The 27,825-nt window shown below is 42.0% G+C and overlaps 1 long non-coding RNA gene across 1 annotated transcript; it reads left to right on the top strand.

Moving 5' to 3' along the window:
* Positions 1-190: 190 nt before the first annotated feature.
* On the top strand, positions 191-27,825 carry LOC139082851 (uncharacterized). The gene is made up of 10 exons (XR_011539178.1): positions 191-328; positions 911-1,093; positions 2,364-2,522; positions 7,271-7,421; positions 9,305-9,387; positions 11,380-11,539; positions 13,324-13,478; positions 14,147-14,324; positions 15,228-15,346; positions 27,682-27,825. It is a non-coding gene; the product is annotated as an uncharacterized lncRNA (long non-coding RNA).

Raw genomic sequence — 27,825 nt, forward strand, 5'->3', positions numbered from 1 at the left:
AAAAAAATAAAATAAAATAAAATAAAAAATTGAACCACTGGATCTGCCTGGGATGGAGCTGTGGCAGCATGTGCTTTGAGCCCACAGCCTTGGGACACGCAAACAGCTTTCTGAGCAGGGGAGAGGTCGGAAGCTGGGAGGTGTGATGTGGAAGAGGGAGAAGCAGAAATCAGACCCTCCTTGCATAAGCCTCTTCTCCTCCTGACTCTTCGCAGAAAACTTGCAGCGTGAGTGAGGACGGCAGGCGGTGTTCCCTCCGGGGGCCACTGTAGCTTGGAGTGATTGGTCCAAATCGCTGGGGACATCTTTCCTTTATAGATGCCTCTAGGTAAGATTTACAGAGTTATCAGACCCCTGCAGATGTTCAGTATTTTTTAAAGTTTTGGCTGTCTTTGATATTATTGCCCAGTGTTTAATATTTCTACCAGGGGTCCCAGATTGCAGGTAGAAATAACATCATACATGGTTTCATGTCATAAGACAATTGCTTTTCCATAACATTCCATTTTGTTGAAGTAATCCATCTGTCGCGTGTCGTTAACCTTGTTTAAAATGGATATAGTGTGCCATATTTCAAGTAAGTATAAACAGTTTCTGGTAGGTGTCACCAGCACCCTCGATCTAGTTTCGCTAAGAGTAAGATTTCGAGATCTACAAAGCGATAACACACCTGTGTGTGTTTGTGTGTGCATATAAATTCCTTCTGAAAAGTGTGACTTTTAACAAATGCTTCTTTAAACAAATGCTTCCCTTTTTAAAGGCATATAACCTGAGATCAACTTTACAAATGAATGACATTTACATAGCTCAGAGTACATTTATATGATATTTGTGCCTCCAGCGGTCTCCATTTCTGTGACACCACACGACCAGGTGTTTGATTTATTTTCAGACCATCTCTCTCTTCCAGGAATTAAAATGCTGTTTTGCTTGAATTCAGCGGTACTTAGAGCCCCTGGGAGTGAAGAGCTATAAAAGCAACTCCCACACTGCATTTGCATTTGGAATCCTGTTGCTGCTGGTGATCAGGAAGAAGCATTTAGAGAGAACTTGGCATGTGCCACATCCCAATGGGATGGGAATGCAGTGGCTGGTAAGACACAGGGTGCAGCAGCTTAGCGGGGAGGCTGGTGGGCAAGGAGCAGGTGCAGGGCCAGGTGAGAAGAGCTGTGGGAACTCTGAGGAGGGCACCTGGCCTGGCCTGAGAGCTTGGGGAAGGTTTCCAGAAGAGGGAGGTGCTGGGTATTACCTTGAAGAGGAGCAGAGCACTCAAGGAAGGAAGCCTGGGGACATGTGCAAAAAAGTGAGTTAGGAACCTCCAAATCTGTCTGAATCTTTGTTGGTGAGATTTTTTTGACATCTGTATTTTTTAACAGTATCACACGACCTCTCTCATACAGTGACTTCCAAATAAACATTTCCTTATTCCTCTTTCAGTTGACATAGTCATATTTGCACTGCAATGCCACAAAGTATTTCTGCCTAAATAAAGTAGGTGCTATGCAGAGAAAATGGTATCTATCTAGTTCTTGCCTTCTAGAACCTTGAAATCTGTGACAGTGGTTTATATGGGACATGTGTTGATAGAACATCCAGCCCAAGGTATTCACTTACATAACATGTACATGGCTGTTGTATAGATACTGTACACACAGCACGACTCTTGGACCAGGGCAGCCTGGGCCCTACCCTGGACCCTGTACTTTAGCGGACCGTGTTCCGGTCCTCCTCTGGCTGGGTCCCTCCCCATAAGGGCAAGATTTCAGGCTTTCCAAGGGATGTGCCCACCCACAGCCTACACCCTGACTCTTGCTTCAGCTTCCTGGGACCCTGGAATTCCCTGACCAACTGCCTAAGTCTGTGCAGGCCTTCTACCCATCTGTCCCGCTGGGGGCCAATCACGCCACGAGTATATATACCCCTAGGGCCAGGGGAAGGCCGAAGGGCAGCTGTGCAAAAAGAATCTGGAGGTGTGGGCTGGCATTTCCGCTGGTCTGCCTGGGAGGCCTCTGGGTAACTCCTGGTAAGGCAGGAGCCAGAGCTGAGAAGAGGAGGGTGGGCCAGGGATCTCCTCTCATGCTCTGTCCCCTGGGCTTCTCAAATACTGGAGGCAGGCCTGTCCATATGTAGCATTTTAGGAGGAGAACGTACATGCACTTTGATTCAGAAAGAACAAGGAGGAAAATTACAGGAGTTTGAAGGAAAGCATTTTTTAAAAATGTAAATTCTACATTATTATAACATAGGCTATGCCTAATTTTCTATAAAAAGCAATACTTTTAAGTAAAAGCAAGGACATAGTTATCTCCATTTGAATGCCTGTCTATTAACTGTGTAATGTCTTTGTTTATGGATGGATCCAGGCTTCCTCAGGTTCCAGGAGGTTCCAGTATTGATTATTCTTAAAGTATAATTTGCACAATCATGTGTGGAAATCCAGGAAAGGATGCTGTTCGTAAGAGAAACAGGGGCTTCGTCATTTCATTTTTGGAAATCTCGCCCTTTAAATCTCGAGCGCACTCGTAAGTAGTTTCAGAGGTCGGAAGCACAAGCAAGTTTGGGCTGGTTCCATGACACATATGTGTGCTGTAAGCGTTCTCGGGTGTTCTTGCCTGGGCATGGAATCTTCCTGGGCTTGCCAGGAGGTACAGTGCTTTCTTCCCAAGCACCCTGTGGTCTCCTTGATTTTGGCTGTAGAGGCAGATTCCAGGCCGTGTCTCCAGCAGCCTCCCGCACTGGCATGAGTTGACCCAGGCACTGCCCTGGTGCAGGGTGGGTTAGGGGAAGCAGGGCTCAGGCCAACCTCCCCCTGCAGGGAGAGCTAGCCAAGCCTCATGGGAGCAGCAGCCCGGAGCTTACTCAGGCAGCCTTCGGAGACCAGCAGCTGTTGCCTCACCCCATGTGAGCCACCCCCAGACAGGCAGTGTGGCCCCTGATACAGATGAAGTAGGAAACTGAGAATCCCCAGTGGCATGTTGTCAGATGGCCCCCGGAACTCTCTTTCTCTATCTGAATGAGATTCATCTTAGCCCCAGTCTAAGAGGCAAGTTTCTGTGCCTTGGAGATTAGGAATATAAATATGGAATTAAGAGTCTGCATAAGAGAACCACTGGTTTACGGATTGTCCATTTTTCCCCTTAAGAATATAAAGGAATGGAGATTCCCAGCTAGGTACAGCCTTATTAAATCAGAATCTCTGGGGGCGAAGCCCCAGCATCTGCATATATGGATCACCTGGTGATTTTTATGCACACTCAAGATTAAGAAAACTTATAGACGCTATTTCCAAAAGACCTGTTCATGTTTGGCTGATCATATCATATTGACGGTAATGATGACTGGCACTCACACAGTGGTGTCGGCAGTAATCTAAGCACTCTGCATAAAGTAACTCATTTATTTCCACAACGACCTTGTGAGGTAGGGGCTATTGTTGTCCCCAGTTTACAGAGGAGGAAACTGAGAAGGTATTAAAAATACAGGATCCTAGCCCACCTCCAGAGAGTCTGGTTCAGAACCTCCAGAATAGGGCCTTGGGATCTTTCTTTAGCACGTTCCCAGGTGTCTGAGGTATTTTCACTGAACAAGAATTCTTAAGGTCTTATTCAGACATTTCAGTGTCTGCTTTGCTAGGAGCCTGGGGATGGAAAGAGGAAGGAGACAAGGCCCATGGGTTCTGAGAGCTCAGCGTGGCTGGGGAGTTAAATGTATATAAGATGATAATCCAGGAGGATATTGCCATCATAGAGGAATACAATGAGTGCAATTTGCTGTAAGAGCAATTGTCTTTTTTTTTGCAATTATCTTTTGAGAAGAAAATAATAAACAACTAAAACCTTTGTAGAAAACATCAGTCCACATAACACTATGTGTTTAAGACTATTTACAATGTGACTGCTTCTACCACACTTGATGTCCGAGGAAAATCCTTATCTATCAGTTCAAAGAATCCTGATTATTTGAAACTGACCTGTATAAACAGATTGTATGTCTACAAGAACTGCAGTGAACTATGGGCATTTCTGCAAGCCAAAAAAGGAAAGGCAGTTGTTGACTGAGCATAATGACTTAGGAAATAAGGCAAATCCGCATGCTGTTTATGGGTACAGTAGACAGTTTGTTTTTGCGTAACCGAGATTTTATAGCAGTAAGATAGTCATGTCTTCTCTTAGAATGAAATTGAGTCAGTAGCCTAAAGAAATGCTCTAGATATCAAAGTGTCTCTTAAATACTAAGATATTTGACGTCTCCAGGAACCAGACCTGTAGTTGTATTTTATGGTACAACTTTCCACTATTCTTTTATTTGGATTTCTTTATGCTACAGTAATAACATTTATTTAGCCATTTATATTCCCACCCAGCTGGAAGGGCAACAGCCTTGTTTATTTCATTTTTGCGGTACTCAGCAGCTGCTGTTGAATTGTCAAGGGGTTTTCAGAAAAAGCTAGAAGAAAATTTTCAAAAATGTTAACAGTTGTCTTTACATGCTGAGAAATGAATAATTGTTTACACTCTACTTTTTGGAATTTTCTAAATGATGTACAATTACTGTGTATTTCTTTGAAAAACAGTAGGGGCCAGCCCGGCAGTGCAGTGGTTAAGTTCGCACATTCAGCCTGCAGTGGCCCAGGGTTTGCCAGTTCGGATCCTGGGTGTGGACCTACACACCGCTTGTCAAGCCATGCTGTGGCAGCATCCCACATATAAAGTAGAGGAAGGTGGGCATGGATGTTAGCTCAGGGCCAGTCTTCCTCAGCAAAAAGAGGAGAATTGGAGCAGATATTAGCTCAGGGCTAATCTTCCTCAATAAAAAAATTTTTAAGATAAATGCTTTCACATCTAATATTTGGTTTTAACCTCAACCTAAGTCTCATAAAGCAATTGGGTAAGGATTATTCATATCCCCAATTTGGAGGAGAGGATGCTAAAAACTAGAGAAGTTAGCTAACCTCTGGAATGATCCACCGCTATAATGATGGGGTGCAGACCACACTCTGAACTGTTGGCTTCTGACCCCAGGCTTTTACAGTTGGAACTTGCTGGGCTCCCTGTTGATACATGCCTCTGCGCACATCTAATGAGGTCAGTGCAGGTAATATTCAAAATATTTAACAACTGGTATAGTAAGAGCACCAGCCCATCAGGTTTGGCACTGCCGCGCCAGGATAGACAGAAGCCGTGAACAACCAGCCCAGCTGTGCCAGTGCCCACCAGCTGAAGTGGACTTGATTGGACTTGATTAAACTTTTTGAATGATGTTTTAGACATCTCTCTCTCTCTCTCTTTTTTTTTTTTCTTATATTATTAAAAACAATTTGTTTAGGGCTTGGGCACAATAATCGGTAGCCATGAGAAACAACACACAAAGCCTTTCTGGCTCCAGGTGCTTCCCAATTACAAACTTGCCTGGGGCCCGTTCCTCTGGGCCCAGGTGCATTGTTGGTAGATGCTTCGCTGGTATTCCATCACTCAAACTTAACGACAGGACAGAACGTTGGTGAGAGGGCAAAGATGACCAACTTTGACAAAACTTGAGTGTTGTTTTCAGTTTATAATTCAGAAATTGTTCCTGCTCTCTTCAGTGGGCTGATAGATATATTTGGAGGGAATTTAGTTCTTAAAAAATTACTCTTTTCCCCACAACTTGATCTGAATTGTTAGAATGAATGGCTTAAAAATATTTGTAGGGGGACACCTGTTTTGAGGAGTATCGACTTCAGGGATTAGCAACTCATCCTGTAAATTTTCCATGATTTATTATCAAAACCTGGATGTACATGTGTCAAGCCCCCCACCGCCAGTCTCCCCTAGAGTGGCAGATGTCTCCTTATTGTAATATCACTGGATGGGGCCAAAATAAGGGAGGCCATTTCATACCCATCCCTCTGAAAACAGTGCCTCTCCTGGCAAGGAGCATTCTGCCCATTTCGCTAATGGAAATCATCCTGGACAGTCAAATAATTGACTATGTACACTGTAAATACCCTCAAAGTGTTTGCAGATTTCATCAAAAGGCCAAATGTTTTTTACTCAAGATGAGAAACATGGCAGGAAAGGAAATTAGAGGAAGGAAGCATCCATCCCCTTTTCGGAGTCTCTGTAATCTTCTATAAAGATTTGCACTTTGATTATGCTTAGCAGCATCGTATGCTGCAGTGGGACTCAGGCTCAAAGGTTCTAGCCACAGCGCTGGAGCCTCACTGTAGTGAGGATCAAATACTTCTGTTGGTGGAATGCTGACGGCTCTGTAAGGACACTCCTCCGGCCCCCCGCCTCCCTGTTTAATTTCCAAAATATAATTGATAAACCTCAAACGTGAAGGCTTTTAGCATCCTTTTCATTGTCAGCATAATACATTGTAGGTTGAAAAAAGTGGTTGTTACCGCTTAAAGATATTTAGAACTAAGGAGTTTTCAAAAGCTTAATGTAAATTGTCAAATTTTGTAGTACGTATGGCCTTAAAAATTTTGGGAGTGAGGGGTTGCTGAACACTGCTTTTCTTTGGTGGATGAGGGAACAGATTTTTTTCATTCTACTTTACAATCAAAATGTTCTACAATAAGCATTTGTTTTTGAAGTTAAAATCTTTGGTAAAATGTACACGATACCATAGTCCCTCTAGCTTTCCCCGTAGTCCTGCCATGTCCACCTTCCCTTGTTACAAATGGTTTTTCTTATAAACCTTTTTCAAAAATCAGTCTTGGTAATGGAAATACTCTTGGCTGGTCAAACAATTTCCTATATCCAGTGTAAATACCCCCAAAGCGTTTGCAGATGACATCAAAAAACCAAATGTCTGTCATAAACTACCCATGTGTTGTGGGTGGGGTGGTCAGAAGATGGAGTCCGCTTGCTACGTCTCTGACCTTGGAGCCACATCACAACCTCTCTGATCAGTGGTTCATTTTCTCATTTATAAAAAAAGGACAAATCATTCTTGCCCAACCTAACAGTTTGGGGAAATATATGTGAAAATGCTTAGAAACTACAAGTGTTATGAAAATAGGGTTGTTGCTAATGTTTCAACTTCATGTGTATCTTCTTGTGAGAGTCTGAGACCCTCTAGGGCAGGTCCAAGTCTTATGCATGGCTTTTTGGTGTCCTCTGTAACACCAACCACAGGCTTGTTTCTTAAATTGTAGGTCTTTAGTAAGTGTTAAATTGAGCAAAAAAGTAGAGGAAGAAGCCACATTCTCAGGTAACTCGTTCTTCTATCTTTCCTTGTAGGTTCTGTTTCCATCTTTTCATTGTTTTCTTGTTCTTCTCAGGCTGCCCAGCCCAAAGCACACAGTCTTCAGCACATGGGTTCTCTCTGGATGGCTGTGCGGACAGGCCAGGACTCTGGTCCAGCTCTGTGATCGTTTCGTTCACACGGTGAATCATTTGACCACTCTGGGCACCAGTTTCTTGCTCTATGAGGTAATGTGCTTATGATACATCAGTATTCGCTCAGAGGGTTCTTATCATCAGTAATGGCCCTTGTGAAGTTAAAAGGTGATGAGGGAACAAAAGGAGGAAGATCTGTGGTCAGGATGGGTCATATACCCTGTCTCGGTCTTGGGGAGTCACAGTGCACAACATCACATGCAAGGCTTTGCAAAATTCTATGGAAAACAAGGAATGAAATGACGGGGTGGTGGGTAGGACTGTTTACCAGTTTGAGGAACACTGGATTAAATGCTCACTAAGATCCCTTCCAGCTTTAAACATCAAGGAATCTACTGCATTTCTTCTGCAGAGCATTCTCCAATACCATTGGAATTGACAAAGTTCTTTAAATATGATGTTTTGTTTAAAATCTGCATGTCGTACAATGGAAGGTGCTTTTCCATGTTGTGCTTGATTGATCTCAGCAACTCAGAGTGTCTGATTGGTTTAATATTAATCCACGGTGAGCAGGATAACATATACTGAAGTATATACTGAAGTTGTCTCCAGTCCTTCACAGTCCTGCAAAAACTTCTTTGCTTTGCCCCCAGGTTGTCAAACTAGCAAATTATTAGACTTTTCTTTCCATCAGGATACAGGTGTTAGAACCCCATAGTTGTCAGCACCATTTGGCATATTGACTATTCTGGGCTAAATTACTGTTGACTCTTCAAAAGTATTATTTAGCCACTGTGCTAGCACTGATGGGGTGTTTCTGGGAACCTCGCCATTTGGGAAGAATTCCAGTAGTGAAACCCTCAGGCTAATTACTCTAGTATCCTTGGGTGTAAGAACCCCATTGATAATCAGTGCATGACTCTCATGATTCCCTGAGGTGACAGAATAGAAGTACCAGCTTAACTAAAATTCCAGAGTGATTTTCCCTCCGAAACAGGCGGCTACAAACACCTGCCAGGATAATAACCCTTAATGACTAGCGTTTACAGAGTGTTTATCATGTGCCAGGCACAGTTCTAAGTCCTCTGCAAGTATTAAATCATTTAATCCCCCAACAACTCCATGAGGAAGGCACAAGTATTTGTCTCATCTTATAGATGATGTAATGGAAGCAAAGAGGGGTTAAGTAACTGGCACAAGGTCACACAGCTACTAAGTGACAGAGCTGGGACTTGAACTCACATTTTATGAAAATTCTTAGTCATACTTTTCACATGAATCTTTGACCAGAGTGTCCTTGTCATCACTAGAGTCATTTTTTGATACATAACATTTTCCAGAATATATAATCTGCCCTTTCATACACATTGTTTGAACCTGTAGCATTTTTTAATATGATCCTGTCAGTGGAAATTTTCCAAGCCACCAATACGTAGTCACATGTAATTAGTTCACATTTTCTTTATTCCTATTATAGGTGTATATTCATAATCTCCCCAATATTACTGCTTATGGTATTGCCTTCTCCCTCATCACTGTACTTATTTTAAATGAAGAATAGCATTTTGAGGTTAACAGAAGTAGAGTGTGTGCATTATATGTAGATAAGGAATGATAACAAAATAAATACATATTCCCATGGTGGTGGGCTGGATAATGTCCCCTCACAGATATCTATGTTCTAGTCCCCAGAGCCTGGGAGCAAGTTAGGTTATATGGCAAAGGGGAAGGAAGGTTGCAGATGGAATTAAGGATGCTAATCAGCTGACCTTGAGATGGAAAGTATCTGAGATTATCCAGATGCGCCCAATGTAATCACAACGGTCCTTCCAAGTGGAAGAGGGAGGCAGGAGAGAAGTTCACTGCTGCCACGTGAGAATGACTTGATCTGCTGTTGCTGGCTTTGAGGATGGAGGAGGGGAATGTGTGCAGCCTCTGGAAGCTGGAAAAAGTCAAGGAAACCCATTCTCCCCTAGGGCCTCCAGAAAGGAATGCTGCCCTGCCCCCACCTTGATTTTAGCCCAGTGAGACCCGTGTTGGACTTCTGACCTCCAAAACTGTAAGATAATACATTTTTATTGTTTTAATCCACCAAGTTATTGGTAATTTGTGGCAATAATAAAAAACTAATACTCCCACCAAGAAGAGACTAAATGTTAATCTTTTATTATATATAATTCCAGGTCTTTTTATACACATGTATGTATTTGTTTTACTAAAACAAGATCATAATGTTACAGATGGCTTGTTTCCTTTTAATAATATTTTTCTTTCTCTGTCAGTAAATTTTCATAGCACCTAATACCTTGATCCTATTGAAATTACCCTACTTGTCCCCCAAACATTTCCTCCAAGCTGGATTGTCCAAATCAGAATTTAGGTCTGGACCATGCATTCTATATGATTTGTATGTCCCTTAGGCATTATAAAATCTAAAACAGTCCCTTTTTTCATCTACTGATTTTCTTGCTCGATTGTTTGTCTGATTGCTTCCTCATGTGGTCACTTAGCTTGCTCGTCTGTCCCCTGTATTTCCTGTAAGTTAGAAGTTAGATCTAAGAGCTTGGTCGATTCATGTTAATAAATTTTGTCTAGAATGTATTTTGGGTGCTGTTGTGTGTTTCACATGGCATTCCGTCAGGAGGCACAGGCCATCTGGTGTCCACCATTACCGAGAATCGGACTGTCCTCTGGGTTATGGGATGGCTGCCCGAGCTTGCTGCTGTAGTGTCATGTTATTCCCCTGGTGACCACAAAGTATTCTGTGTGGGGTTACTTTAACACTATACACACGTGTGGTTTTCCCTCAACCAGTCACATAATGCCCAACTCCATTGGACAATCCTTGCCTGAATTCATATTCATTAGAAATCACAAAATGGTGACTTTTCTAATGTTATCATTTCTTCTCTGTACATTAGCTGCCATTCCTTAGTGAAGAAGAGCTTTCTCTAGTCACCTCGATCTATTTGGTTACCCTGGAAAACATTTTGGGCGGGGGAAGCGGGAGAAGTGCTTCTTCTTTTAATTGTCCATTCTCAAAGGGAGGAATTTGTCAATAACAACCTCAGTGATGGCAGTGGAATTTTTTCTGCCTCTCTCTTTTTTATCATTGTGAGCTCACATTTTCACAAAATCCGTGTATTTCTTTCTACAGTTTTTCTGTGATCATGTTACCAATGTGATATATGTTTAGGTTTGTTTTACAATTCTAGGATTTTTTTTAGTTGTAGTTTTTAATAGGTAATTGTGTAATTCATTATCAAAACTATATGGAAAAAGATTCACAGAGAAGTCTTATTTCCACCCCTGCTCCCTCTACCTTGTCACTCCCTGCTTCTACACATAACCATATTGTATTAGTTTCATGTGTATATGTCCAGTGTAGTGGGCTTTTATTTTGCATATGTAAGTGTGTGTGTGTGTGTGTGTGTGTGTAGATATATAGCCTTATTTTAATCCATGCCCCCCTTGTACATGTACCCCTTGGCCTTTTTTTCACTTAATGGTATATTCTGGAGATCTCTCTATGTCAGTACATACAAACCTTTCTCATTCTTTCTCTGGAACTTCTTGGAACTCCATTGTGTAGATGTGCAGTAGTTTATGCAGCCACTTCCCTGTTACTGGACCCTTGCATTCTTTATAACCTTTTATTATTGCAAACAGTGCTGCAGTGAATTCACTTGCACATTTATCACCCTGTACTCGAGCACATATAAATGTAGGTGGATTCCTAGAAGTGGGATTGCTGCATTAGAGTGTTATTACACCTGTAATTCTCTTTATATTTCTAGATTATCCTCCAAGAACTCAGTACTCTTGACTAACTATGCTAAATTACTTCTCAAAGGTCTTGGCCTCATCACACAGATGAGTGCATTAAAGAAAAAAAATGAAACCTTAAAATTAAAAATATCATTTTTATTCTTTTGAAGAAAATTAAAAATAGAAATACCATATGATCCAGCTATTCCACTTCGGGGTATTTATCCTAAGAACATGAAAACACTAATTCGAAAAGATATATGCACCCTTATGTTCGTTGCAGCTTTATTCACAATAGCCAAAACTTGGAAGCAACTCAAGTGCCCATCAACAGATGAATGGATGAGGAAGATGTGGTATATATACACAATGGAATACTACTCAGCCATAAAAAAGAAAATCATGCCATTTGTGACAACACAGATGGAACTTGAGAGTATTAGGTAAAGTGAAATAAGTCAGACAGAGAAAGACAAATACTGTATGACTTCACTCATATGTGGAAGATAAACAAACAAACACATAGATACAGAGAATAGATTGGTGGTTACTAGAGGTGAAGGGGGTAGGGGGAGGGCAAAAGGGGTAAAAGGGGCACATGTGTATGATGACGGATGGAAACTAGACTTTTGGTGCTCAACGTGATGCAGTCTATACAGAAGCTGAAATATAATGATGTAAACCTGAAATTTACACAATGTTATAAACCAATGTGACCTCAAAAAATAATTTTAAAAACTAAATTAAATTTAAATTAAAATAAATAAAAAATAAAAATTACTGGCAAAACTAAGGCAAGAATCTGGAGCAACTAGAACTTTTTGGTTTTTGTGAGGAAGATTAGTCCTGAGCTAACATCTGTCATCAATCCTCCTCTTTTTGGTGAGGAAGACTGGCCCTGAGCTAGCATCTGTGCCCATTTTCCTCTATTTTATATGTGGGTCGCTTGCCACAGCATGGCTTGATAAGCAGTGTGTAGGTCCACAGCCAGTATCCAAACCAGCGAACCCCAGGCCACCGAAGTGGCATGCACAAACTTAACCACTACACCGCCAGGCCAGCCTCGAGTAGAACTTTTATACATTGCTGGTAGAGCGTGAAATAATACAATTATTTTGGGGAACTGTTTGGCGGTTTCTTTATAAAGTTAAACATACATCTATCCCATAGCCTAGAAATACGTCACCTCTAGGTATTTCCCCAAGAGAAGTGAAAATACATTTAAAAAAAAAGACTTTAAGAAGAATAGTAATAGTAGCCTTATTTCTAATAACGTTAAACTGGAAAAAACTCAAATGTCCATCGACAGTCAAATAGATAAACAAATTGTGGTATCTCCATGCAATGGAATTATCACTCAACCATAAAAGGGAATTACATGTATTGATACGTGTAATAATGTGGATAAATCCCAAAATAATTATGCTGAGTAAAAGAAGCCGGACATAAAACCTACATACTGTGGGTTCCATTTATATAAAGTCCTAAAACAGACAATGCTAATTTATGGTGATAGAAATCAGAGAGGTAGTCGCCTCTGTGCGACTGCATAAAGATTTATTCTTGGTCTAAATCTCTTAATATTCTTTACCTCTCTGACCCAATCTGACACTTGACCAACTATGACTTTTCCAGGCCCAAGTCTTAGCTCCCCAAGTAGGTTGGAAGTATTTTAAAACAGAGTTATGATTATGCCACCTCAATACCCTTTACAGCAATCGTTGCCAACCTAGGCTGCATATTATTAGAATCCCCTGCTATCTCAGCTCAGGGTGCCATGACAAAATGCCATAGACTGGGTGGCCTGAACAAGAGACTTATTGTCTCACAGTTCTAGAGGCTGAAGTCTGAGATGAGGGTGCCAGCATAGTTGGGTTCTGGTGAGGCCTCTCTTCCTGGCTTGCAGATGGTCGCCTTCTTGCTGTGTGTCACATGTCAGAGAGAAAGAGCAAGATCTCTGGTGTCTCTTCTTATAAGGACACAAACCCATCAAGAGGGCCCCACTCTCATGAACTCATCTAAACCTAATTACCTCCCAAAGGCCCCATCTTCAAATACCATCACATTGGGGGTTAGGCCTTCAATGTATGAGTTTAGCGGGGGACACGTTAAGTCCATAGTCTGTGGGGAACGTTAACAAAATTTGGCAATGCTTGAGTCTAATCCCCAGAGATTCTGATTCAGTTGATCAACTGAAGTGTGACCTGGACATCTGTATTTCTTTTAGTTCCTTATAACACGCAGCCAGTGTTGAGGACCACTGCTCTATACCTTCCTATTCAAGGTGAATTCTATGGACCAGAAACATCAGCATCACCAGGGAGCTTGTTAGAAAAGCAGAATCTCTGGTTCCATCCAGACCTGTGAATTCAACTCTGTGTGGTAACAAATCCTTTTTTGATTCCTATGTACCATAAAGTTTGAAAAATATCGGTCTATAGCATCTTGCATAGAGTTGCATACAGGTATGAGAATGCTCCATCAGTCTATTCCTGTTTGAATTCGACTAGGTGAGCATTTCGTCAGCATACCAAGTTTCAGCTTTTCTTGTCTTGGAAGGCTGTCAAGTTGTGGATCTTGCCTACAGATAATTGCACTTTAGTATGAGGATTTATATATTGCCTATATATCATTGTTTATTAGCAAACAAAAAAAGCAGCAAATAGACTCAATATTAAAAACAAAATCCTAATGTTTTTGAAAATATATTACTACCCAAGTGATTCCATCACAATGAATGATTACTTCTTAGCTTCAGCTGAGCTTTAAAGTTGATAAAGACAGAGAATATGTACTTGGACTCCAGCTGCAAAAGGGGAGAGAAGTGGCGCTTAGCACAGAGCATGAATACTAGGTAACTAATAAATAATTCAGTAAACTAGGGAGAGAAAATCATGCAAGCTTAAATAAATAGCAGAGAATCTCTAGTGCTTAGAATATCCTTAAGGTTGGGAGATGGAGGATTATTATATATGATGCTATTATGTAGCAAAGAGTACAAGTTTTCAAAGTCTTGATTATAATAAGTATGCTTACTACTGAAAACACAGAAAGGAATGCAGTCTTACTTGATGCTTCAGAAGGCAGTTCAAGGTCCTGTCATCCATCAAGATCGTCAATGAGGTCTTCAATCTGAATGTGGCTCGTGAAAGTACTAAACGAGATTCCAAGCTGACAGATGCTAAAAATGATGAATTTACACTTTCCCTTTTCAGAAGTACCTAATGGGTATGGTTCTTTATTTTTAAGAACTATTAATTTGAGAAGCTTTACGTTTAAAATGCCCTCTTAATTCTGTATCAGTGCATTTTTAAACTCCAACCTCAGGGATAATTTCTGCTTCTGGAAATTAGTCTTCTCCTTATCATTTTCCTTCCCATCTGGAATTGATACCTTCTCCATTGTTAATGATATGATTAAATAGTTTGCTAAGTTGTATCAAAATGACTTTTTGGTTAGTTTATACCACCCTTATATTCTATGCAATAAACTAAAAATAAAAAGAAAAGATCTTAACCTATATTAAGTACACATGTAGACATACCTACAAATTTACCTTTAAAAGAAGGGATCCTCAATAATGTTTTGTATTTAAATTTCATTTCCCAAATGTTTAGGGTTGACGTTCAGCTAATTTGTGATCTGATTCAATGCCTATTGTGTGCCTAACAGAAATACATGTTGAAACTAACAATTGTTCATTTGGTATACATAATGAGAATTTATATTCCAATATTTTAAAATATAGAATAAAGACCTTACTGGTTCAGTAAACAATCAGTTCAAAAGCATTTTTTTTTCCATTACCTTCCAAAACAAACTGGAAGATAAGGGCATTTCTCCCTTAAATGTTACTATAAGAAAATTTCCTTTCATTAATAAAATGATGCACAGACAGATTTGTTAAATTTACTTTTTTCTTTTCAGCAAAGATTTTTTCTTTTTTAATTAATTTTTAACGAAAAATAATAAATACATTTCTTAAAAATAATTGAAATATTAGAAAAGGATATCCAATAGACAGTAAGTCCCTATCTCTCAGAAATGGTCTATGCACAAATAAACATATGTTTGTATATAAATCTATTTTTATGTATCATCTTATTCCCTGGTTTTTCCCTCTTTCCACAGGTGGAAACGTATCATGCTCTTTTCTGTACCTTGATATTTTTCACTTAAGTCATTTTGGAGATTCTTCCAGAACAGAACATGTAGATCAACCTCATTTTGAGTGCCGTGTAGTGTTCCAGGTATGGATTTAACCATCCACTATCCATATGCATTTGAGTTTTTTCCAGCTTTTGATAGTATGTACAATGTTCTAATAAATAGCCTGTATATGTCTTTGTACAGAGAAGCTAGTTTATCTGCAGAATAGAATCTTGAAAATAAAACTGCTGTGTCCAAGAATATGTGCATTTATAATTTTGATAGACAGTGCCAAATTTCCCTTCAAAAAGCTTGAAGCAATATACGATTTCCCCAGTAGAGTACCTGTTTGCTTGAACGGATGCCCATGTATCAACTTAGCAATTCATTCCTTTCTCTCTTAATCATCAATGTCTCCCACTCTACTGGATCATTCTAATTGGAATCCGAATGTGATGTCACTTTTTTCACCTTAAAAGAAAAAAACTGTTCACCCCACTTGCCGCTTCCATTACTACCCCATTTGTCTGCTCCCTTTTGCAGCGAAACTACTAGAAAAATGATGCCTACACTTACTGCTTCTAATCCTGCTCCTCCCTGTCTTCTTGAATCCTCTCCAGTTAGGACTTTCAGCCCTACCACTTTACCATAACTGCTCTTGGCAAGTCGCCAATGACCACTGCTATGTCCAGTGGTGAATTGCTCTGCTTGTCAGCAGCCTTTGATAGAGCTGACCCATCCATCCTTCTTGGACCACCGTCACCTCTTGTCTTCAGTGATACCACACTCTCCTCTGATATTCAAGCTGCTCCTTCTCACTCTCCTTTGCTGGTTTCTCCCCAATTCCACGATGTCTTGATGTTGGAGTGCCCAGCTCCCAGTCTTTGGACCTCATCCCTGTCTGTGTCCCGTCCTTTGGTGATCTAATCACATGGCATTAAATACTGTGTCTATCTTAAAGACCCAAATTGTGCCTGGCCTGGATCTCTCTCCTAAACACAAAACTTGGGTGTTGATCTGCCGACTTGACACCTCTACTCAAATATCAGAGATATCTCAAATTAAACATGTCCAAAATTTGGTCTTTCCCGTAAAACCTGTTCCTCCCACACGCTGTCCCATTTCAGATTCTTCCAGTACTCAGACAAAAAAACCTTAGAATCATTCTTGACCTCACTCTTTTGTTCACGCTTCACATCCAATCCATTAGGAAACCTTGTTGGCTTTCCCTTCGGAATATATCCAGATTCTGACTACTTCTCATCACTTCCATCTCCCAACCCGGTCAGGCAGCTATCATCTCTCACCTGGATGATTTCAGTAGTGTCCTGCTTCCCCTCTTGCCCCTCATGGTTGTTCTCCATAGAACAACACAGCAGCCGGAGTGATCTTATTAATACCCGTCAAATCACATCACTACTCAAAACCCTGCTGGGGTTCACTGCGAGTTTAAAGACTGAATGTGAATCCCATCTCATTAAGAACGTTCCTCTCTGATCTCATTCCTATTATTCTTCTCTTCTCTAACTCTGCTCCAGTCCCATTAGCCTTTTTGCTATTCTTCTGGTGCCAGTGCAGGCACAGGCTAATGGATCTAAGGAAGAGAGAAGAATCCAGAAACAGACTGATCTATATATTTAAATGCTTTATTTAAAAGGCTTATTTTATCATTTACTGAAAAGAGAGGAAACGATGTACTTTCCAATGAGTGGTTTTGGGACGTTCAGGAATGGAACTGAGGCAGATCTGTCTGAGCCTCCTGGAGGAAACTGCATGAAATTGCCTTTCATTTGACCTAGTCTCCTAGTTAACACTCAGAAGCGCACTGGGGTTGTTTTGCACCCCATGAGTGTGTAGGCACATTATCAGAGTCTCTGGAGCAATCAGGTGTGAGCGAGGGCCGGGAGCTTATAAAAGCCCATGAGTGTGCTTCAGGCCATGGTGGAATCCTCATTGCTCATGGTAGTACCATCCACAGTTGCCCATCTCTATGGTCCTTTGGGGACCTGGGAAGCCATGGCTGTGTCTGGGAGCATGCTGTTTTATCTCCTGCCTTTTCTATGGAGATATACGCATCTCGATGTGTTTCCACATCAGTTGCCATTATAGCTGGTACATTGAACAAGCAGGTCTTAGAGGGTCAATTACAAAGCAGCCTTATTTGTACTTCCCAGTATCTTTTATAATTCACTCCATGGGATATTTCTTTACCATCACCTGGATGGAAAAGCGGGCAGACCCCTGAGTTCTCTGGTCACTCTTAAATAATGCAAATGGATCTCTTGTCACTTCAAACCATGAAACAACCTCTTATTTTAGTAATTAAATTTCATGTAATAATCAAAACCTTGCTTTGCGGATAAGCCTCCTTCTTGTCCCTTAAGCACGTGAGAAGCCTGCAGTAGGGATGGGGTTGTGATCAGCTGCTTCTCTCTCTGCCCACCTGGTGCTTCTATTCTTATTACCGTACTGTGCTAGCCACAGTTTCTAGCCCCTCCAGGGTGGGTATTTGGGGAGACAGAGTGCTAAGAAGAGTGGAAAAGGTCTTTCTTGATTGATATTATTGTGGTCAGTCTTCTCCAGACTTGGCGGTTGTTTCAAGCTAACTCTCTTGTTCAGGGGTTCTTAGGAGATCTATCGTTGAAAGAAGACACCGACATTAAGACAGAGTTCTTGATTTCAGTGGATGATGGGCTCCTGGTGGGGCAGAGCTAAGTGGCGGCCCTCAGCAGCCAGAAGCAAGGTGGGCACAGTTACTGTAATGGGCAGAGTGCCTGGAGCAGCAAGCAGAGTATTTTAGCACATAGGGATCTTTGATGTTGGCCAATTGCTCATGTTGGCCCTGCGACCAAAAGAGATGGGCAGTCTACTAAGAGTTAGTTGATTTATATAATTGGAAAATCTCTAGGTATAGTGAACAGGAACCTGAGTTGTTTGGTGGAGAGTTATAGCCTGTCACCCAAGTCTAAGACCTGGATGAGTTCAAAGACTTAGAAATCCTCAGATCACTGATTCTCAGACTGTCCAAGGACTGGCAGCAGCAGCATCACCTGGGAATTTGTTAGAAATGCAAATTTTCAGAAGTTACCCCAGCCCAATTGACACAAACGCTCTGGAGGTGGGTCCAGCTAGCATTTCAGCCGATTCTGACGCGTGCTAAGGCTTGAGAACTCTAACCTTAGCTGAAGGAGAGGCTGGGAAGCCTCAAGAAGGGACTCTATAACATTGCTCTAAGTACTTAGCATAAATAGCCCTTTAAGTCTTCCCCAGAGGTCTGCAGCCATTCACTAGGGAGACCGTGCACTGAGGAAAGGGGAATATCCAGGCTTTCTGGGGATTTCTGGACATTGGTTCTGAGTCACTGCTAATCTCTAAAGTCCCAAAATGCTCCTTGACCCCTGGAGGAGGGGGTCACTTGTGGTAATCAGGTGATACATGAAATTTTGGCCTGTGGCTGCCTCGCAGGCTTCCAATGGGTCCACTCACTCACACTGTGGTTGTTTTCCCATTCCTGAACAGAGTTGTAGTAAGTAACCTCAGCCTTTAAAGGAACTGCCATATTGATTCCCTTACCTGTATAGTGAGCCTTATTAAGGTAGAATGGGCCATGCAGAAGCTTTGTAGAATTTCCTCATTCAGAGTAAGAGTAAACTGAAAGCAATACCATATCCCTGGGGGAAGTGCAGAGGTTAGTACCTCCATCTAGCACTTAAACAATACAGGGGTTGTTCTACTATCCTCATTTAACTCCTCTGTGTGGCATGTGTAGAAGGAAGGTGGTTATTGGGGAATGACAGTGGATTCTTATAAAATTATTCAGGTACTGGACCAGATGCAGTGTCTTTACTGGATAACACAACAGAGCTCCTGGCACTTGTATGCAGCTATTGAGCTGGCAGATGTTTTTTTTTCTCGATACCAAATTAGCAGAGATCACCAGATGGAGCTTGCTGTCAACCAGCAGGATTGGCAAAGCACCCTCACTGTCTTACCTCAGGCCTATGTTGACTCTTCTCCTCTCAAGATCTAGTCCACAGAGGCCTTGATCATCTTGATATTCCCCAGAACATCAGGCTGATATCTATTATGTTATTGACATGGGGAGCCAGAAGTAGCACATACCTCAGATGCCTTAATAAGACATATGTATGCCAGAGGGTGGGAGATAAACCCCACGAAACATCAAAGGCCTACTACCTCAGTGAAGTTTCTATGGGTCCAGTGGTCTGGGAAATCTTGGCATTTCCTCTCCAAATTGAAAGGCAAATTGCTGCACTTTGTACCAACTACTCCTAAGAAAGAGCTGCAATGTTTTCCACCACTTTTGATTTTTGAGATAACATATACTGTTTTTGAGTGTATTGTTCAAAGCAATGTTTTGAGTAACCCATGAGGCTACCAGTTTTGTGTGGGGACCAGAGCAAAAGACGGCTGACCAGCCGGGCTTCTCAACCTTGGCACGTTGACATTTTTAGAATGAATAATTCTTTTCTGTAGGAGGCTATCCTGAGAATTGTAGGATGTTTAGCAGCATCCCTGGCCTCCACCCACTAAACTCCAGCAGCAGTGCTACCCCGAGTTGTGACAACCAAAAATCTCTACAGACATTGCCGAATATCCTTAGGGGAGCAAAATACCCCCATTTGAGAGCCACTTGTCCACAGCATGTCTAGTGAAGCCTTGAGGTGGGTAAAGCACTGGCTGACAGTTTGACTGCAATCTTGTGAGAGACTCTGAGCCAGATCCTTTCAGCTAAGGTGTTCCCGGATTCCTGACTCTCAGAAACCAGGTGAGATAATAAATGTTTGTTGCTAAGTTTTGGGATAGTTTGTGACACAGCAATGGATAACTAATACACTGATCCACCAAGCCATAAGGTTGGGCATGCACAGCAGCAATCCATCATCCAGTGTGAATGGTGTATGCCAGATTGGACTTGAGCAGGTCCTGAATGCACAAGTAAGTTTCATGAGCAGGTAGCTCAGATTTCCACAGCACCTCCTCTTGCTGCATTTTAATTCTCTCTCAACCCACACCTATGTGCCTTTGGGACTGACAGTTGACAGAGGAGGAAAACATTTGGGCCAGGTTCACAGATTGCCCCTTACAATTTGAAGGCACCAGGTGGACGTGGGCTGCTGAAGCATTACAGCCCAAACCAGGAATGTGGAAGGGACGTTCTCTCAAAGCTGAACACTGAACAGTTGTCTGCTTCGTCTGGATGGAGAGATGGCCAGAGGTAGGAGTTTTACCATTTCATGGGTGACTAGTGGTTTGATTGGCATATCGGTGACAAGGGAGTCTGAGGAAGAGGTTTGCAGATGGACCTCTCTATATAAGCACTGTCATATGTGAATGCTCACCATGGGGCATCCACTGATGAGGCTGTCAGTAATCAATTGGACAAGCTGCCCAATTCTGTGGTTGTCACTCAGCCCCTTTTCCAGCTACCCTGAGGCTTGCTCAGTAGGCTCCCGTAGAGTGTGGCCATTGTGGCCGGAATGGAAGCTACACATGGGCTCAACAATATGGACTTCCCCTCAGCAAGGCTGATCTGGCTACTGTCACTGCTGAATGTGTAACCTGCTGACAGCAGAGACCAATGCTGAGCCCTGAGGTGGCATCTTTCCCCAGGGGGACCATCCAGCCATCTGGTAACAGGCTTATTAAACTGAACTTTTTCCATTATGGAAAAAAGTTATTGGAATAGTATTGCAACCTGCAAGACTACTAAAGACTCAAACCCTTCAGAAATGAAGGTGTAAGCCATCCCGCCAGGAAAGTACCCCAAACTACTGAAGTGTTGGTTAAAGGTAAACGGAACATGGAATGGACACTGGAAGAAGCTCGTTGTTAATCATTGACATTATCATTATCAACTATTATCATTATCAATTATCAGTATCAATCAACTTGTTTTGTTTTTAGTTTTCAAAGTAAGAACTATAGTGGCTATGCGTATTTTCTTCTTTGCTTGTTGTGTGTGACGCTAAGTGTTGTTGGTGGTTAACTTTACAATTTAGCCTTTAGGTTACAGAATCTCCAAGGTGCAATGGTGACTAAAAGAGAAGAGGAATTGGCATCACCCAGAGGTGCCTCTTCACAGCGGGCCCACTCTGTGTTCCCCGCTTTGGGGGAGAAAGTGAGCCTGCATTCATCTCTGTGAGGAATATACTTGCATTCTGTTAGGTGTAAATATGATGTTGTTGGACGGGTACAGTGGAATGTGTGGATCTGAGTAGCAAAAGGGTGGATGCACCGAATTGTGTTTCTTGACTGTTAGGTCCAAATTCATCCTTCTAGACACTCTCCATCCCCTTTCCCAGGCTCACTCATCCAGCCAATTTCATGTGAGGTTCTTGAAATGGGAGGCACCGGCAGTAGGTTCCGGTATGGGAGAAAGAGACTAGTCATTTCCCCTGCTACTGGCAGCAGCAGGGACCAGCAGCCCGGCCTGACTGCTTATGCCACAGGCTCCAGAAGCCTGGGGTGGTTTCAGCAACATCAGGAGTGAGTTTCCACTCGCAGGATCCAGCCAAGGGACAGTGTGAGCTTCCTGCCTTTAGGTAACAACCCCCTTCTTTCTTTGCTTCTTAGCTCTTCCAGCAGTTTTTTAACCATTTCCCTACATTGTATCCTTCTCTGCTTGAAATATATAGAGTGGTTTCTACTTTCCTGTTTGGACACTGAGTGTTACAGAGATCTCTCCATTTCAGTACACAGCAAACTTCCTCATTCTCTAGTTAAAAAAAATAAGGCATTCATCATATTCATATTAGAAGTCCCAGATAATGGATATTTAAGTTGCTCCCAGTCTTGTCTTTTTAATCAGTAAGAGCAATAAGGACATTTCCATTTTAGGAAAGTATTGTCAAGGCATATATTTGGTGATGTTTATGTCTTCCCCCATTTGGAATTATACCCACCAAAGCTCTTATTTAGAGATCTAAATGGCTGAAATGGGATTAAACTAGACTCTGGAATCCAGAGAGCGTCCGAGTGCAGCTAGTTATTTATGGCTTAATAAGTATTCTAAAATATTGTCCACGTAGGCCCTAGCCTTATCTCTTCTAAATGAATTGCCAGCAACTTGAGGCCTGATATTATGCCATCCTTTGAATCAGTAAAGGTGGTGTGTTGGTGGAGGGGTTAGGAGTAACTCTCCCCTCTGTGATTAATGTCATCTGACTGGCAGTCTGGGAAGAGCCCTACATTCCTTCACGTGAAAGGGCTCAGGTTTTCTCTTGAGGAAGGAGCTGACAACACAGGCAGCACTGCCACATAGGGTAGTGGCTCAAATGGAGGTCCAGTTAATTTTATTATTAGTCTTATGCCAAATCCCTTTCATGGAGGCAGTGCTCCTTATAAACCATTTTTCCTTGATTATGAAATATCTTAAATGATTTGTGAGCAGTGCTCTTATTCAACCCGTGCAGCCAGGCCCCTGGGTCGACAGTGGGGCTGGAAGGCTGCCCAGGCCAGCACCATGCCCCAGCCCCATGAGGCTGCCTCTGTCCCCATCACAGCCATCTGATATTCTGCTTCCGCTGGACTAAAGAATGAAGGCCTCTTCAACTCTTCGCTAACGCCACCCCACAGCTCTGTTTTCTGATTTTATCTTCTTTAATTAATTAAATAGCCCTTTTGCTATCTTCTCATCTTTTAGCTATTCAGGTCATTTTGGCATTCTACTTCCAGCTCTTAGACTTGTTTGAATTCTCTAAAATAGAAAAGGTTGGGTGCTATTTACAGTTGCCATGCCAACTCCCAATCAGCTTTTCCCTCAGGAGGATTTTTCTTTAGTGCTCTCACTTTCACAGCAACTCAGAGTGTGACAGGAATCCGCAAACACTCACAGCATCTTGGCCAACAGGGATCGGGCTGCATTTGTAAGGTGAACATCCAGCCTTGTGCCACGACAGTTCCACTTTTATCCTCTTCAGTATGATCCCTTTAAAGCACGAATCCCTGACAAATCTGAGCTGCTATGGTATGAAAATTCTAACTAAGAACAAAAACCAGAGCTGCTTTTGGTAATGCTATTATACTGTCAACCTCATTGTCAGCCAAATTAACAAAATACATTTCTAATGCTGGTAAGAAATCAATAGCCAAATCCATTTAACTCTCAAAATCATAAATGGTGTTAAATCACATTTCCTGTTTGTGGGGCTGAATCCTAGACGACATGCATGGGTTATATTTCCAAATAGCTGAAAAAATGAGAAGGCATGAAAAGGAAAATTTTTTACTTTTTATATTTAAGTAACAGTCATACATAATATATGATCACTTCTACTACAATTAACAAAATAGTTTATACTGAATATTTAATACATTAAGCAGCAGTTATGTAAGATAAATGGAACATTGATTGATTCGTTTTCTAGATGGCCACATCCACAGGTTAAGTCCACAACTGGATCCTATGTACATTTCATGGTAATTGATTTTAAAACTGTCAAAACAGGAGGAAGATGGAAATTCCATCCCCAAATCCTCAATGGTTCATTGGAAATGTCTTAATGCATATGCTTTTCTTTTTACTCCAATGCCACGTGCAAGTTGTGAAGTGGAAGAAGGCGCTGTATCTTAGAAGCTGCAGGTCTGACATCATCACAAATTAGTTTTACCTCTTGCTGGTACCTATTGCCTATGTGCAGGTTCAGAGAAAACTCAGGTCTCTGTCTGAGTTTCCGTCAAAGGATTCAGTTCTGTGTCTTTCATCCTAGCCCAGTCTTACTGTCAGGAGGACCACTGGCTTTCTCTTTAGCTGTCAACACATTAGCAGCAGACTTTCCTCTCTGGGAAAAGGTTGTACAGCAGTCTGGACTTTAGTTTCTAATTTCATTATAAATAAGAGAGACTTTTAAAAAGTCACTTAAGAATCACTGCACAGCTTCATCTGGGGGTTGGCCAAGAGTTGTTAGGGTTCTGTTAAATCAGTGTTTTCCTAACTGTGAAAAGCAGAGGTTGAAATTTTATATTTTCTCAAATTCTCAACCACTGGATCAAGCAGCCAAGAATGATTAAAAGTAAAACAATATGGAGTATCTTCAGAATTATGCATTCATTTTTGCTTTGTTTACCGAAAGATGAACAGAATTAAGAAAATTTCATCCTAGCATATCTAATTTGAAGTACATCCCTTCTCTGGAGTCCAGAATCCTCTTCGCAGGCATAATGTAGGGGAACAATCTGTCTGTTATTGCTGGCAGGCTCAGCTTGTAACTGACAAAGCAGTACACTATGACACAAAATAGAATTTGTATTTGTAGTGGAAGAAACGGTTGATTTTCTAAATACCTGGTGCAGTTTGCAAATTTAAAGTAAGCTAGATAAAAATCTACTTGGAGTCTTAGTGTTTTCTAAGAGTGAAACTAGGTCAGAATTTTCCTTCTTAACTCCAAGACAGATAAACACTTTCGTTTCACACAAAACACACAAATTCACAAGATGGCTAGACTTTCAGTTTCCCATTAGAAAATACCTTAGTTTATTCAACAGTAAATATGAGTGAACACTTAAGTGCTAAGTACTCTTCTAGGAGCTGTGAATACTGGGTCAAACACAATAGACCACGGTCCCTGTCCCTTGCAGAGCTCATGTAGCTTCTCTTAATGAATGAACTGAAATGTTAACAAAGTGTTGATGCGATCAACAAGCTACTGTTCTGCACTAAGTGGGTGAAATGCAACAGTGATTAAAGCCATAAATTTTAAAAAAAACTACACAAAGAACTTCTGCAACATTCTTTTCCTTTATGCAACACCAAGATCCCAGCATTTTCTTCGCTATTGTGCAGATTGCAATGAACAGAACTTTTCTACTTATTTGTCCTTGTGGAAAGGGTTGTTTTCTGGAAACCATCTTGCCAAAGGAAAAAATATCTTTTCTGGGGAGATTCAGACATGGAGCTGTAAACGATTCTGGCAGGGTGAGTGCTGAAGGGAGAGGATATTAGCAATTGGAAAATGGCTTTGTTGCCAGAGGCCACATGTGATGGCATTAGAAGCCACATGATAGAATTAGACGGAGGATATGTACAGGTCTGGTTAAGCTCAAAGCATCCAACAACCCACCATGAACTAATTGTAGGACAGCGATCGAGGCAGCTGAACGTGCCTTTTATTATCTCCGGGATGGGAGTCTTGTTTTGAAACCCAGAGTTTGGGGAGAGTGATGAGAAATCATGACTGCAGTCCTAGATGCTTTGCTCCATCCCCCCCACCGCTGCCCTCAGTCTTGGTATCCAGCCCCGTCACACAGTGCCTTCTCATTTGGAAAAGTTCCAACCTAGAAAATTTGCATCGCTACAGGGAAAAAGGAAAGAAGAAGAGCAGGAAAAGGAAAAAGAGGAAGAAAGGAAATACTTCTCTGCTTTGCAAGTGATTTGCAGGTTTTAGACTGTGCTGCTAAGGCACAGCTGCTTCTGGCCACAGACACATCCCCCACCTGGGCACCTGGGCTCCCTTCTCCATCTGGCTCTAATCATCTCAGCCAAACTGAGGGTTGTTTGTTGGTGGGTTTTTTTCCCCTTAAATTTCCCATCAATTTTGTTCTGCCTTAGGTTTGTTTTCCTTTCAGTAATGCCAGTCTTGAATAAATTCGTTGGTTGCGTATGGGCAAAAGCAGCGTCAACAACTGGCCAAAAACATCTTCGGGCCATAACTATGTGGGTTCACCTGTAAAATCTGCATTTACTCCCAAAATGCTTAATGGGGCCTTACCTTTCGACCTGAACATGCCTTTCTATTTCTCAGGGGGTGCTGAGGATGCCTCAGCACAGGTCCCACAGCTCTTCTAGAAAGAACCATTCCCAAAGCAGATGATGGGTAGGAGGCCGAATCAGTGAAGAGCATGGGCTTGCTGCCTGATTTCTATTAAGTCCTTTCTGATTTTTTTCTTTTAACCCAGGCACATGTTTATTTTCATAGTTGAAGAGTTTATAATCCTGGACATTGAAAATAAATACGTTTTATGTTTTCTAACTTATGGTTATGCTCTTAGGTAGTTTTACTTGGTTTGAGCTGTTTCATTGTGTTACAAAATGGTCTGGCTCCTTTAAGAAGCCACAAGTTGTAGACAGTGAATCATGCAGTCATTCACTCAGAGAGAGAATTAGGAACAGCTGGGAGCAGCTACTAGTGGTAAAAGCAGAGCCCCAAGAGGAAGAAAATGCCTCTCTAGGAAATGTTCTAATGCCTCAAGCCCAAATGGAGAGGGGAAAATGTCATAGGCACCATCTTGCTAATGATGACAAACCCCTGTGCACAGTGAAGCCAGGACATTCCTTGTGTTGGAGAGTAGACTTGAGCATCCTGCAGCCGGGGGCCAGCCGGGGCCATGTGGGCCAGCATGCTGTGACTCTGTCTCAGGCTACAGGGTTTCATGGCCCTGTTGGATCTCCCTGCTGATAAAATTCAGTGGCTGCTGAACACCTCACCTCTTGTGGCCCTTGGAAGAGCTGGTCACCTTATGACCACTTTGCCCAAGTTGCTGAAATCAGAGATGCGTTGCATCTCAATGAGGTAAAGGGTGCTTATTAAAAAATTGCACTATTGGGGCTGGCCTGGTGGAACAGCAGTTATGGTTGCGCACTCTGCTTTGGCGGCCTGGGGTTCACCGGTTTGGATCCCGGGCATGGACCTAGCACTGCTCATCAAGCCACGCTGTGGCAGGCATCCAACATATAAAATAGGGGAAGATGAGCACAGATGTCAGCTCAGGGCTCCATCTTCCTGACCATAAGAGGAGGATTGGCGGCAGATGGTAGCTCAGGGCTAATCTTTCTCAAAAAAAAAAAAAAAAAATATATATATATATATACACACACATATATATTGCAATATGATTAAGTGAAGAAAACAGGACATAGTATTGTCTCAAATGTGAAAAAAATAGAATCTACAAATAAATTATTTTTTATTTAAGAAGGAGTAATATTAAAAGTTTAATAGTGCTCATATCTGGGCTATAGGCTTATGAGTCATTTTGTGTCGTATTTATTCATATTTTAATATGTTATCTATTATTTCTCACTGTGGCATACATAGCCATGCTTGGTCCATCCTTTCTTCAGTAAATACTCCTGAGCACATACTGTGTGTTTGGCACCCTGTGGGGGAAGCAAAGCTGAGCGAGTCCCAAGTCTTTCCCTTGATCTCCGGCCTCCAGTGGCTCTGACCTCCCCAGCCCCTCCTCCCCAATCAGATCATGGAGCCGTTGCTCCCTTCTCAGGGCCTGGGCCCCTTGCTGGTCCTGCGGTGCTGGTAGTGTGCCCGCTCAGATCCAGGTGAGACTCCTTCCTGCCCTTCCCTCAGACCCTGCTCAGGTAGCGGCGCGTCAGGAAGGGGTCACGCCCTCACCTCGTCACGCTTCATCCCCTGCACCTGCTTTCATTCCTTATGGCCCTTGTCACTCTGTTTCTCTACAGGTGTGTGTGCAGTTCAACGCTGACCTCATACCTAAATGGAACGTCTTTGAGGAGCGGTCTTCTGTCTTGTTCATTGCTGTATCTCTACTGTCTAGAACAGTGCCTGGCACGTAGGCGACACTCAATAAATATTGTTGACTTGAA

The sequence above is a fragment of the Equus przewalskii genome, chromosome 4 (assembly GCF_037783145.1).
Source record: "Equus przewalskii isolate Varuska chromosome 4, EquPr2, whole genome shotgun sequence".
NCBI lineage: Eukaryota > Metazoa > Chordata > Mammalia > Perissodactyla > Equidae > Equus > Equus przewalskii.